The sequence below is a fragment of the Boleophthalmus pectinirostris genome, unplaced genomic scaffold, assembly GCF_026225935.1.
Source record: "Boleophthalmus pectinirostris isolate CB_2022bp ecotype Guang Dong unplaced genomic scaffold, ASM2622593v1 HiC_scaffold_22, whole genome shotgun sequence".
NCBI classification, from domain to species: Eukaryota; Metazoa; Chordata; class Actinopteri; order Gobiiformes; family Gobiidae; genus Boleophthalmus; species Boleophthalmus pectinirostris.
Window position 1 is genome coordinate 17,085,165 of NW_026571190.1, and position 14,200 is coordinate 17,099,364.

At 38.3% G+C, this 14,200-nt stretch overlaps 1 long non-coding RNA gene across 1 annotated transcript in view; it reads right to left on the bottom strand.

Annotated features, from left to right (window-relative positions):
* Positions 1-14,200, bottom strand: part of LOC129410416 (uncharacterized) — a 101,965-nt gene that overhangs the window by 51,077 nt on the left and 36,688 nt on the right. Inside the window, exon 7 of the long non-coding RNA XR_008632851.1 lies at positions 11,502-11,576. This is a non-coding gene — a long non-coding RNA (uncharacterized LOC129410416). The remainder of the gene's footprint in view (positions 1-11,501; positions 11,577-14,200) is intronic.

A 14,200-nucleotide genomic window follows, 5' to 3' on the forward strand; every position in this document is an offset into this window, starting at 1 on the left:
GATGAAACACAATTTCCACAAGACAAGACGAGATACGAGATTGGGTCCACGGGAATGAGACAAGATAATATTTTAACATAATTCTTAATACATAAATTTCACGATTCTGTTTCCAATTTTGGCTTCACAATGATTTCATATTGTTAAAGAGATATAACTCACCAACACCCTTTTTTTGTCCAATCCAAATGTATAAAAAACACACACACAGACACACACTATAAATTTAAACTGTACAAACTTGTGATTTAAAGTTGATAATTAAAACTGATTTGGAACTGTATACTGCATCTGTTCTGACCCAAAGAAATAAGTGAGCTTACTACTGCTTTATATTTCATCATGCTCTCTGTTACAATGGTGTCAAATACATAATTAATGCTAAATCAGACTATAAATTTTCCATTATGAGCGCTGTTTCTTCGTTTTATGGGAGTTGCCCACGGTTACAAATCACTTTTACTCTTGTGTCTAATGAAATGTTCATTACAAAATCTATTTCCGCTGTTTTCTTGTATTAACGACAGCGGGCTGGAGCTAATAGGATGCGAGCGTGCAGAAACAGGTCTTTTGTGCCTGATACAGTATCTACTTAAATAACACATCTCATTAAGTGTGCTGACTAATGAGGTGATTAGCCCCGGCTACCAGTAACTAGCGCTAGCCCAGCGTAGCCTCTCCAAGGGTTTAAGCACAGTGATTCAGATGGAATGGTTAATATGGCTGGTGGTTCAGGCTTTTAATTGCCCAAAAGCTATTAGAAGTAATGTGCAGATATGTGGAGGACAAATGACTTTAATTAGCCTGTGTTAATGTGTTTGCTCGCAGAAATATTAGCACATTACAAGGAAACAGCGGCGAAGACAGGGAGTCGGTCCTGCCCTGGATTAAGGCTGGAGAGCGTGTGTGTGGGCGGGCGTTTACCGCATTATGGGGACTCAAATCTGTATACGCACTCACATCATATGGTCCTGCAAACCGTATAAGGACAAAAAAATCTGATCACGTTATGTAGATTTTATTATTAGAACAACAACAGCATGGCAGATATGATTTAAAATAGGTTAAGGTTAGAGGTTAGGTTAAGCTCAGTCTCTAAGAAATAAACGTGAGTTGATGTAATGTCCCCAAGAAGCATGGAAAACGCTTGTGTGTGTGTACTGTATATGTGTATATGTGTGTATGTTGTGTGTGTGTGTGCGTGGAGAGAGAGAGACACTTTGGGAAGGGCAGGGGGCCTTCGCAGCAGTGAAGTGTGCCAGAGCTATTTATAGGCCCAGTTGATTGCAGATTTATTCTCCAGGGAGGGCCATGCTGGTGCGGGGAGAGCCAGGCTGGTGCGGGGAGGGACGGGGCGCTACGAGGGGAGGGAGGGGGGGACGCTCGGTGGGAGTAACAGCTGTCTGTCAGGAGGAATCTGCTGCTTAATTTCCTTTGGGGAAGAGGCAGAAATGAAGGCTCAGGCCAGACTGTGCAGGGTATACACCAGTTTGTTTGGCTCACAGAAAATCAGACATCTTAGCGGTTTAAAGATTTTTGTTTAACTAATTATATCATGAGAATCACTGTGAGAAAGTAATACAACGAAGATGCCAACAGGATAGTTCTGTTCTGGGTCTTCGTTAACCGCTGTGTATTGTGCAATGAAACTAATTAATGCATTAAACGATTCTGTATTACACAAAATTTACCCTTGTGCACTTTAAGTCATGTTAGAATACTTGTCACCTCATCAAAAACATAATTGGAGTCGTGTTTTGTTTCATTCACACATGTTTGAGTAACCCTCTGTTATTAGTCTATCTACATCTCCAAAGCTCAAAATGCTCTGTTCCACCTTGTGATGTCATGAAGCTGTGGTTTTCAAGTTGACCTTTTACATTTTGTTCAGTAGAGATTGGCAATTCCAAGGCTGAAAGTATCCAAAGTATTGTAGTAAAGGTGTATGAGGATTAAGAACACATGTAGGATTTGTCTTTTAAATATGTGAATGAAACAGAACACAACTGCAAGTATGTTTTTGATAAAAAAACAAAAAAAAAACTGAAACATAGATCAGAAAATAGCATAATATGGGCCCTTTAAATTGTAGGTATGTTTTTCTATTGTACATTTAGTGAGTTTAAATGTAAGCAGTGTTATGTGTGCAGGCCAAAGACACTTAACAATGTTTTTTATAAGTCTATTTTTAACACAGAGTCACTGCATATCTGTGCCACCAATGCCACTAGAACAGTGTATGTAGCCTTTTAAACATGTACAGCATATGACATTGGTGCTTTTGTGTGTGAGGGGGAAATACACAATGGATCCATATGATATCCTTTGCTACCTCTGCCTTTTACCCTGGAGGGCTGCTTGACTCGCTCACAGCAAGTTCATGACCACATATTGTACCAATACCATTGTGAATGCCAGGAATGATCCCCATTTTAAAAGGACTCATGCTATTTTCACGCTATGTCACAATGGTGTTTCCTCTTGAAAAAACTGAGCTGTGTGTTTTTTTTGGGTTTTTTTTCATTCACACATGTTCAATACACAAACATACTGCAACTGCATATTTAGGCTGTGTTCTTCTCTCAAACTGAAAACACTCTGTTGCACCTTATAATGTCATCATCAATACAGGAAGTGCTCCGCTGTGTTTTTACACTTCAAACACCTTCACTAGATTAATCTGGATAATTTCAGCCCTGTGCTTGCTACTGAACAAAAGATAAAAGGTAGCTGTCAACTTAAAAATCACTGCTTCATGACATCACAAGGTGGAACGGAGCATTCTGAATGAGGTAACATTATAACGTAGCTCACAAGAGTCAATGTTGCGTTATATAGGACCTTTAAGTAAAGATCATTTTTATTCTGTGTTGTTTAGCTCATCACATGTAAGAGACAATACAATTTTATGGTAATGTTTATGTCTTATTTTTTTGTTGGCCTGATTATTTCACCCATTATTTGCATTATAATTTACCCACAAGGTTACACACAAGGCCTTAAGTATAGTATTTTTGTGTCAACACCATAATGTAAATAAAGCATAAGTCATGACTACATCCAAATATTTGTACACAAAGTTTTAGTTTCCCATGTCACAAGACCTTTTCAGAGACATAGTTTATCCTGTTGTTAAACGGTCATAGCTTGTTGACAACCTCTACAACAAAATTATACAGTGGCTTTCAAAAGGTCGGAACATTTTGGCTTTTGAGGCTGTTCTTGTACAGTAGTGTGAGTCTCTGCGGTCAATGTTTAGGAGGAAAGATGTGAATAAAAAGGATGTATATGGCTCTATGCTGAGTAGGATAGGAAATACTGTAACCAATGCTGGGAACTAGATGAATTCCGTGTTGTGGTCAGATTTGATATACAGTAGACAGCTATGGGCAAGAAGCAAGAGAGGATGAGGAGACAGGGTTCGTTGACAAGGCAAATTATATTCGCTAAAGCAATGATATTGGCAGTATCATGTGAATCGTACATGGACAATGCTTCACTATGTCTGTGGTTTAAAGTCAGGTCACTATAAGAGCAGAGACACAAACCTGATTTAACAGGTTTAACACTTAAACTTGAAAACCGAAAGGATTATTTTTGGCTGGAATTCAACTTGTCTGAAAAAAAATGGATGAAGGGACTAAACACAAATAAACTGAAAAAACAACAAATTCATCTGCCTTTTTATTTGCCTATATACCTCAACAAGTATTCACCAAGTACAAGTACAGACTTATTTACATACAATTCATTAATCAAACCATCCTTTTACAGTGCTCAAATCAGGGTTCCCATGGTCATGGAAATCCTGGAAAAGTTATGGAAATTGAAAATGTCATTTTCCAGGGCTGGAAAAGTCATGGAATTTTGCTAATTCAATGAATGTTTTGGAAAAGTCATGGAATCTCTTTCTGTCTAATGCAACGACAGTGTTCCGTTAAGTTATCATTGGGCTATTATGATTACTTCCAAAAGTATGCAACTTTTGTTTAAAAGAGACAATAAATGCACTAACAGTATTTTGAATGTTAAAAAACTATAATATTTTAAGGTGAGTGGAAAGGGTTAACATTTCATATTTTGCCCTCAAAGTATGCGACATTCTACACATGCAGGGTGCCAAAAAGTCGTGGAAAATTCACTTTAGGTCATGAAAAAGTCATGGAAAAGTTTAGAAATTTTGCCAGTGAAAAAGAATGGGAACCCTGTCAAATTAAAAGATAGTATGGCCTCACCTAGTCATTGATATTTTGGATAGAAACTCTGTTAGCAGCTCAGCTTTCAGTGTTTTCAATTTTAGTATTTAACATCTTTACCTTGATCTCTATGCCTGATCTCTATCCATGTGTTTCAGAATAATAAAAAAAATCTGATGACTGCCATAGACTGACAAAATAATAAGAATGGAAAAAAAAAACTTGTTCAAAATGTTGCATTTAACAGTAAGCTGAAACCCATGAATACGTATGAGTAAATTCCCCCAAACCACTGAAAGAAACATATACGTCACTGAAACTACCCTATAGCAACTTGAAAAAAAAAACAAAAAAAAAACACACACACACCATTACACTATTGCCCCATTGTCCACACACATCCAGAGCTCCACTACAGGCCTCCTCTGTCTCCCTCCCAGTCCCACCGAGAGGCAATAGATGTGGGCTCCTGTGCTGCCGAGGCCTGGCACTGCTTCTGGTGATGGATCATGTACCGCGCCTGGGCCCTTCTCCACAGAGCAGAGCTATTTGCCAAACAACCTCTGCCAAGAAAAGACAGCGTTACAAATATCACACATTAAGGGAATTACGTCTTTATGCTGAATCGGAACGGGCACGGAGAAGAGACAATAGTGAAAGCAAGATGGTGTTTCAGTTACAATTAGCGGCATACTAATCGCTTTTTCCTCATCTTTTACTTCTCTGTCTAGCTGCCTTGGGGCGGACAGAAAAACAACAACAGCCGAGGACACTGTGTCTCCACAAACATAGCAAAAACAAAAGGCTTTCTGTGCAATACAAGACAAATGAGCGTTCGAGGATGACTTCAGGGACAGATGAGGCGATACTGAGCAGAGAGGAGCATTCTGCTGCATGAGAAATGTCTGCAGATGCTATCTTTTAAAGTGTCCTTATTAAGCCATTTTCTGTTCTATGTTGTTTTCTCATCAAAAACATACCCACACTTATATTTTGTTTCATTCACACATGTTTAAACACACAAGCACTACCTGGATACAAGAAAAGCTCCACTGTGTTTTTAAACTCCATACACCCTAACTAGAATTAATTGGATAATTTCAGACCTGGGATTGCCAATCTCTATTGAACTAGACGGAAAAGGTAGCTGTTAACTTGACAGCTTTAACGCTTCATGATACCACAATGTGGAACAGACATTTTGAGCTTTGGAAATGTATCCTAAAAATTCAGAATTACTCAAACGTGTGAATGAAACAAAACAGAACTCCAGGTATGTTTTTGATGAACAAACAACATTTTAGCGTTTTAAATTCTTGACCAGAACTACAGACGGGCAATAACAACATTGCATTATCTTGTTAATCATATTTAGAATGGTGCTGTACCTCATTTTTACAGTTTTATAGATATGCAAAAAAAGAGCACGTTCAGTTGTAGTGGTTTTCAGTGGTCCAAAGTGATCCCTCACTCAACGCAGTCTGAGCATCCACATTATTCACAGCTATGAGTTTATAAGTGCTTTTCACAACTCTGAAACCAGAGCGAAGTTTTGACATCACAGTAAAGATAACAAGAACTAGCATGCTAACGCCCACTTTCTCATTATTAGAAAACAATATGGTTTCTAATAAGAGACAGACAGCACACATCTAACTTATTTTGACCCCAAGAGCTGCTTATAGAATATATCTGCAATGGAGCAAGACGCATTTTGCTCAAAGACGTGGAAAAGAATTAACTGCAGGGCACCAATTAAGAATAAATCAGGAATGTTCTAAAATGTTCCCTTAAAAATCTTGGTTCAGGGTTGCAGAAAATGTGAATAGACCATATTAATTAGCCACAAAATCCAGAAATATCACTTTATTCCCTTGTTTTGAAGACTACACTAGACGTTTTGGTCTGCTTTTGAGGCCATTTTAATAGTTTTAATTATAGATGACTTATTAGACTAAATTTTCTAATTCTGCACATCTCCAAAACAACAATTGTGATATAAATTTTTTCGTTATTTCTCCCACCTCTTTTCTGCAGTGTGAGAAATATCTGGAGATGTTATCTTTGAACGCCTTTCGCAACCAGAAGTAGTCACATGTAATAACACACGTAGGATCCCCAAAAATAATAAACAAGTGCAGGTGAAGTGTTCCTGCTAAAGCCGGAAGAAAAAAACCCCATCACTCGTAAAGATGCAATTTCCTGAAACACGACACACGGAGACAATTGGGAGAGTTGTTTTGCTGCACTGTCTGCCCATTACGTTTGTGGAGGAGCGCTGTGAAAGAGCCAGGGCCAGGCTTTCCGCAGGCACTTTAAAGGCATGAACAGCCAGACAATTTTTCTGGGATACAGAGGAGGGGGAGGGGAGCTGGTGTTTTTGTCTGAGCTCCGGGTGAGCGGGAAAAAGGAGAGAAAGAGGAGGATGTGTGAAGAGGCCTGTACTAAAGTAAAATATTGCATTGAGCCACAGAATTGCGAAGGATAGAAGGTATTCATTTATTAAAAGTTATATTTTGTTATTATTTGTTTAGTTTTGTTATTACTGGTCAACATTAAAAGGAGATGACAGCAGACAGATATTTATATTTTCATCAGGAGTCATGATTAGATGAATAATTTCACATTTGGCCACATACAGTAACTGAAGAGTGAAGGAGATTGATTAATGAAATGTGATATGCAAAACTATTATAGTAACTAATTAAGGTTGGCCTTATGGAGTCATATGTTCGAAAGATCTTACCAATATAATTAAACAACAAGCCAAACTAGTAACACAAGTACTGTGAGTATGTTATCGTCAATATGGTAATGTAGTACGGGGGCTCATCTGGTTGAGCAAAAAGCTCTATAGTTTTATGTCTACAGACTTTATTCATTAAATAAACATACCATCCATATGCTCCTATGCCAGCAAGTATATTTCACTGCATAGTTTAAAGCTTGTTTTCACTGTGTACATGACAGTAAATCATGATTCTTCCAGGAGTGGTCCATGGAAGTGATGGCTTCAAAGGTCGTCATTTGAACAATTTTTTTTTTTTTACTCAAGGCTTTTTTCAAACCATTTTCAATCACATTAGGTCAGGAATCAAAATACAATAGATGGTTTGCAAAAACCACGCAAGTGCAAGTTCAGGCATGAGCCAATCAGCGAAGAGTCATATATTCAGTGTTGTCAACGATTCCCGAGATTTAAAGCCGGACTAAAGAGAATGTTTGGTGAATTTCATCAAGGGGAAAGACTTTATTGTCCTTCTTCCTACGGGGTTTGGGAAAAGCTTAATATACCAGTTAGCCACGTTAGTGGTGCATTACATACGTCACAACCAAATAGCAGCAATTGGTTAAATGATTAAAAGTACCTGCCTACCGTCGAGCGAACGAATTCTAAGGCTGTGAAGTCAGACAGTTTGTACAAAGTGAAACGAAGTAAAACAAAGTAAAACCGGCTGAGGAATCAGGCTATGCTTTTACAGGCTTGGCAAAGTCTCTTGAATACAAACACGAGGCTGCAAATATGCGGCATCAGCCCTTCCAGCCACAAGCTATCATACATGCACACGCCACATTCATACCCAGAAAGTTAGGTGACATGCCTTGCTTAAGGACACAACGTAATGGTCCCAAACTTGGTCCGAGCATGAATCGATCTTAGTGTTGCTGTCCCCTCACCACTGTAGCTAAAAAATAAACAAACTTTACTATACAGTCATAGACCCAGTTAGATATATTGCTACAATTGCCATAACATTATAATGTCATTATAACCAGATAACATATGACGAAGTTTAAGTGTGTAATGCAGTGGAAGAAGACATGGCAGCAAAGTATCCAGGAGGTGTAGGGACAGGCGGGTGGTTGATTTCAGAGACACACAAACAGTTAATCAGGATGGAGAGAAGCGGGGGGCTGACAGATGTGGAGCCGTGCACAGCTGGTCTGGGCCGGTACGGAGCACACATGGCACTGCTCTCCATATGCACCCATGTCCTCTGGCCTCTCCCACTGGGCGACCCCACACACAGGACACCCCTCTGATGGCCTCCTGTCTGGGGCCTGCAGGGGGATTTTGGATCATGCTAAACTGGGACATCCTCCATGTGGTTAGACCCAAAACATGAACTCCCTTTGGGGCTTGCGGAGGTGGGGTAGAGGGGTTTGTAGGGCAGATAATCACTACAATTTATTCATATTTCACACAGGTTGCAGGTGGCTATATCTAGTTCCAGCAAATATTGTGAAAATGGTTACTGACAGACATGAATTCACCATTAGCAATTTAGGTAATCAAATCACCCATATGTTTTGGGGCTGGGAAAAGAAGTACATAATAAAATAAGTGAATGTAAAATGATACTGAGAAAAATTAAAGATCTAGATCCATATTGTTGGATTCTGAATATAACAATATAATTAGATTGTATTTTTGCAATGTGCTATAAAGCTCTTGCATATGTCTATTCTAGTATCACACAAAAAGATAAAAATAAAATATTCAAAAAAGAGAAAAGTACAAACATATCACCATTAAAAAAAGGCCAGCCCGAAATTAACATTCACTTTGAGAAAACATGACAGCTCTATTTCTATCAATGGTTCTAAATATTAGGAAACACTTTTATTCACATCGTCTTAATCACCATTTTATCACCAAAGAGTCCACCTTTATTTGAACAACAGGATTAAACCAATGACTACAGTGTATTTACCTTTTATTCCACACACTGACAGACCCTCTTACACAGCGATAACAGACCCGTATATATTCAGGAAAAGCAAGTCAGATTTTTCACTGCTGTTTTCTGGACATCATCCAAACAGAAAGGTCGTGCGTCTCTGCCACTCAGCTGTCTGATTAGCTTCCTGCTCCAGACAGGCTACGAACCACAAGGTCAAAATAACTGTCAGTCATCACTGTTTTCAATGAGTTTCAAATAGCAATGGAAGTAAACATCCACTTTACTTTTTGCTATATTCTGTCTTTTTAACTAGTTCATTGCACTTTTTAAGTTGTTAATTTGCATGACATTACAATAATATGGATATAAGGATACACGGAAACATTACATTGCCATAACTCTTATATGGCAATTATACTTCGATTACTTGTACTGCTAATGTTACTGTTCCCATTAAGTACGACATCAGCAGCCACAAAATAATTTTAGTACTACAGCATTAATGTTTTTTTTTTTTTTTCTAACTTTGTCACACAGTCACTGTCACAAAATATATTAATTTAGGAGAAGGTGTTCTATGTAACATGTCAATTTCTTGTTTCCATTGAGATGTTATTGTGTAAAATATCTTGAGAAACATGAATTTTTACTGTGAGTGGAGTCTGTAACCTGTAACCTGAATGCATTGCCTGCTTGTGTCAATGGTAACATATATTTAATGCCATACTGTGAAACATGCCAGGCACAGCAATAACCTCATCATGGAGACAAGCAGGTGGAGGAGCTGAACCAGAAAAGTTACATAGCGCATCTTTAAGGGCAAATATACTGAGTGTTTCTTATAAATCTTAAACAGAAAAGTAGCCACTTTCCATTCCTGAAAAAAAAACCCACACAATTGGTTTCTGATAGACTTTGTTGGTCAAACTGAATTGGCTGATGTTTTACAAAGCTGACCTGACCTTTTCCTCAGCTGTTCCCTCTCTCGCTGAAAAAGTCAATCCAGACGACTAGAACTGCCTCCAGAGGTTTGATTTTTATGATCCAAATTAAGGAGCTATAAATGGCATGACCAGCCTCACCGCCGTCCCCATTTTCATTCAATCACATGTTTTTCTGTGCCCTTTGAAATGTGAAAATGGTTTAACTGCAGCTACATCCAAACAGCACTTACTGAGCAAGAGGTGCTTTCCTGCAGACTGAACAACAAGAGGCCAGTTCTCAGTGACATTTCACAAACCATCTTCAGTCCATTTACTTCAATTACTCTCACATAAACAGTACAGCAGAGAAAGGATAATTTACAATTGATTTGAAATAGATAATAGAGCTAGTATATGATCCATTGTCAATGCTGTACGGTTAACTGCACCATCACGCAACAGCAAGTTAACCTACAATACTGTCACCTTGCCAGATGTTGTTTGATAGTTCCCAGCCCTCGCCATGTAGCATGTACCATTGGCTCAGTAATGCAGAGAAGCAGAGGTCTTACTCATAACTCCAGTGAACCCTCTGAGACTGCACTCTAAACACAGGAAATTGAAATAAAGCAAATTTTATTGCTGCCTGTGGAGCAGAGAAATGCTGATTTTCTGTCTTCGGGCAATAGGTTAGTTTAGTTTATGTGGGTAGAAGACCTTTATTAGCAGGTTATACCATGTGTGTATGGGCCTGGGTATGAGTGCTCTGAAACTTAAAACAGGTATCATCAAGTTACTCATCAAACAACTAAGCCTTGATGAAGACCAGTTTGATTGAAACACGGCGGCTTTGGCCATTTAAATAAAGGCCTTTTAACTATATTTTTCATCATGCAAGTTTTTACTTCTTTGGAGTGCCTGGAGTCTGTTGTGTTTTAGGCATCATAAAGTTACTGAGAAGCTATTATATACTGATCCTAATTTTTGGAAAATAAGGGTAATGGTATTACATTTATGTTCTGCACCACCTTCACTCAATGGGCTCATGCATACTATCTGTGTATGAACCTGGGTATAGGTGCTATACAGACATTCATTCAAACAGACACACACTATCTGTGCATGACAAGCACTGCTACTAGAACCATAATATTCCCCTTGACGGACATGCACCATCATTTCACTGGTTACAGTTTCTGTCCTCTTCAGCATTTCCATGTTTGGCTACAGTTATTTGTGTTTATTTTGTACTCTTTCCCCTCTAGGAGACATTAAGATGCCTCGTTTTGCTAAAAGGCTGTGAAAGCGTGCAGCATTTTGGGAGCAGTCCCCATCAGTCATGCAGAGAAGGGACAAAGGAGCTGTTCTGTGTCGCGGGCTTGGCTGGCTTTTACATGTCAGCTAAATAAAACAGGCTATTTACATGTATGGCATCTCTTCACAGGCACAGTGGGCAGGCGGACCGATTTACTGTCAGCATGACTCTATAGGGACCACATTCAATTCAGCATATCATGTAGGATTATCCCTTTATTTTCAAAACACGTTATGCAAATCAGTGCAGCCAATATGAAGCAGGAAATAACTCCAGCTAGTTGTTCGCCTTATCATAACAGCAAAAGTAAGTATTACTTTGCCTGGAATGTTCCACAGTTGAACAGGTGTTTTTAGTGCACTTGAAAAACATGCATACTTACTGTGAGCGGGCTTGCCTCTGGACAGATCTGACCTGTAACTTGGCATGGTGGCATCCCCTGCTCCATGGAGACAAGCTGTTGACAGACACACAGTGCACTTAATGTAAACGTGATGTAAATATTGTAAAGTAAACACATTAATAAAAGCATGCAAACAGTTATCAAGAAATTAGTGGAGTGAAGTTAAGCTCCCACACATGCACTTTCTTAATAGAATATTAGCGTGACTGTTCTTGTGGAGAATAAGACAGGGAAATTGCAGTAAGTGTGTGTAGGAGTGAGTGGTGCTTGTTAGCAGCTGTATTAAATCCACAGGGACTCAACGGGGAGCTAGCTGCAGGGCCCTAGAGCAACATGCAGGCTAACGCATGAGGTGTGTGTAATTATACTAACAGAAATGACTATCTGTGGCAATGGTGTTTGGAGAGTGTGAAAAGACAATTTGTGATTATACTAGTATGCATTTCAATTAGGGACGTTCTGGATCGTTTAGTTAAGACTATGACATTAAGACATTTAGATGTACACAGAGTCAACAGATCATTAAAAGACTATTACTTTCAAATTATAATTATCAAGCAACATGTAAGTCTACGCAAATGTTATCTCTAAATGTAAGTTATTGCTGTAGTTTCAGTTTACTTCACAACTTCTTTCTGTAGGCAGACATGAAAAAAACATAGGGGCAGAGAAAATTACCATTGTTAAAGAGTCTATATAATGCAAAATTGATGCCGGGTTTGTGTTAAACATGCGTGAATGAAACAAATCACAACTCCAGGTATGTTTTTGATGAGGAAACATTATAAAAGGCCAGAAAATAGCATAATAAGGGCCCCTTGGTGATCATATTCAACATTTGGGGAATTTATTTTGGGTTAATTCTTATGAAAATACCATGAAAAAGGTGAAACTTGCTCACCATCTGCCCAAGTGCTGATTGTGCCACTCCAAAGCCTGGACAATTTCTGCTGCTAGTAGAAGTGAATAAAAATAATGCTTAGATTTGAGGTGGACATTAGATCATTAGACAAGAGCCCGTTATGTATTTATGTCAAAATCTTACTGTTCAATAATACAGCTATAAAATACGCAATGAATTTTCTTTCTGAATACCATCTTACGCTACAGTTCTCTGCAGGACAACAAAAGCCTTACTTCATAAATACCAGTAATAACTGATGCTTCACCTCAGGCCTGTTACAGTAAATGGACCCCGATGGGATCTTTTATAATGAAAGACAATTGTAATCAATGTTGACAATATTAGATTAGAGCTTCTGTCGATTTTCATTATTTTTCGATTAAATGCCTCACTTCATATGATGCTTCAAAGCTTCAGATCTGTCTCCTCAACGAACCACTGTCCCTGGGGGCTGTCTCTGGACATGTGTGTATCTAAACATGACAAATGTAGGAAAAATACATTATAGAGAATACAAAGATGAGATGGAAAAAAGCAAATAATTTTAAATGGATGCGTTTATTTTTGTTATGATTTTAAAACAGTAAAAATAAGCTACAGTACTCTCAGTTATGCGTCTAGATTTTATGCACTGTGTAATTTTCCTGCTTGAGCGTCCGCCACCTGCTTGTCTCCATGGAGATAATGTTTTGTCTTGATTGCCACAGTATGGAAATAAACTTGGTAATCACAACAGAGACAGGTTAATGGTCAGATCTATGGAGAAGCAAGTCTGCACATGATAAGAATTTATGTTTTTTAAGGTATTTTGGAGCAGTGCAATTGAAGAAATGCAAGGGAGATATGTGTAATGCCCTACGGTGGAACATTCCAAGCAAAGAAATAACATCTCCAGAGACAAGTAAGAAGCAGCCCCTCCACCACAGAAGTTACATAGTGCACCTTTAAGGGTTAGCATTTTGGCCTAAAAACAAATTTACATAGTGAGGTTTTATGTAAATTAAAAAAAAAAACATTTACCCCTTTACTGGACCATTAGAGTTTGAATCATGGTCCTTTATTGTGTGGTTGTGACTAGAGACAAGATGTAAATTAGCCTTGGCCACATCCATCACATTTATATGGGCACATTGATTTGCAGTACTTGTTATAATATGCACGGCCCCTTTAATAAATAAACAGAAGGCAATATATTTGCATTGCAGCGAGTACTTACATATTACATCTACATAGTTGAAGGGCCCATATTACGCTATTACTGATCAATATTATAATGTGGTTTCTGGAGTTATGTTTTGTTTCATTCATACGGGCTGTGTTCTTCTCTCAAACAGAAAACACTCTATTCCACCTTGTGATATCATGTGGGAATACAGGGAGTGCTCCACTGTATTTTTAAACTCCATACACGTTCACTTGAATCATTTGGGTGATTTCAGCCCTGGAATTGCTCATCTCTACTCAACAAAAGGTAAAAGGAAGCTGCTAACTTGAAAACTACGACTACATGACGTCACAAAGTGGAATAGTGCATTTCAATCTTTGGAGATGTAGAGAGACAACTAGGATTACTCAAACATGTGAATGAAACAAAACACAATTCCAGGTATGTTTTTGATGAAGTAACAACATTATAACATTAAACATTAAATCTCAAGAGTCAGTTTTGCTTAATATAGGACTTTTAAATATAGTAATTCCATAATGCACTTCTAATATTCTTTTTCTCGATATGCAACCTTCCTTTGAGACAACATAAATATGTGCACATTTA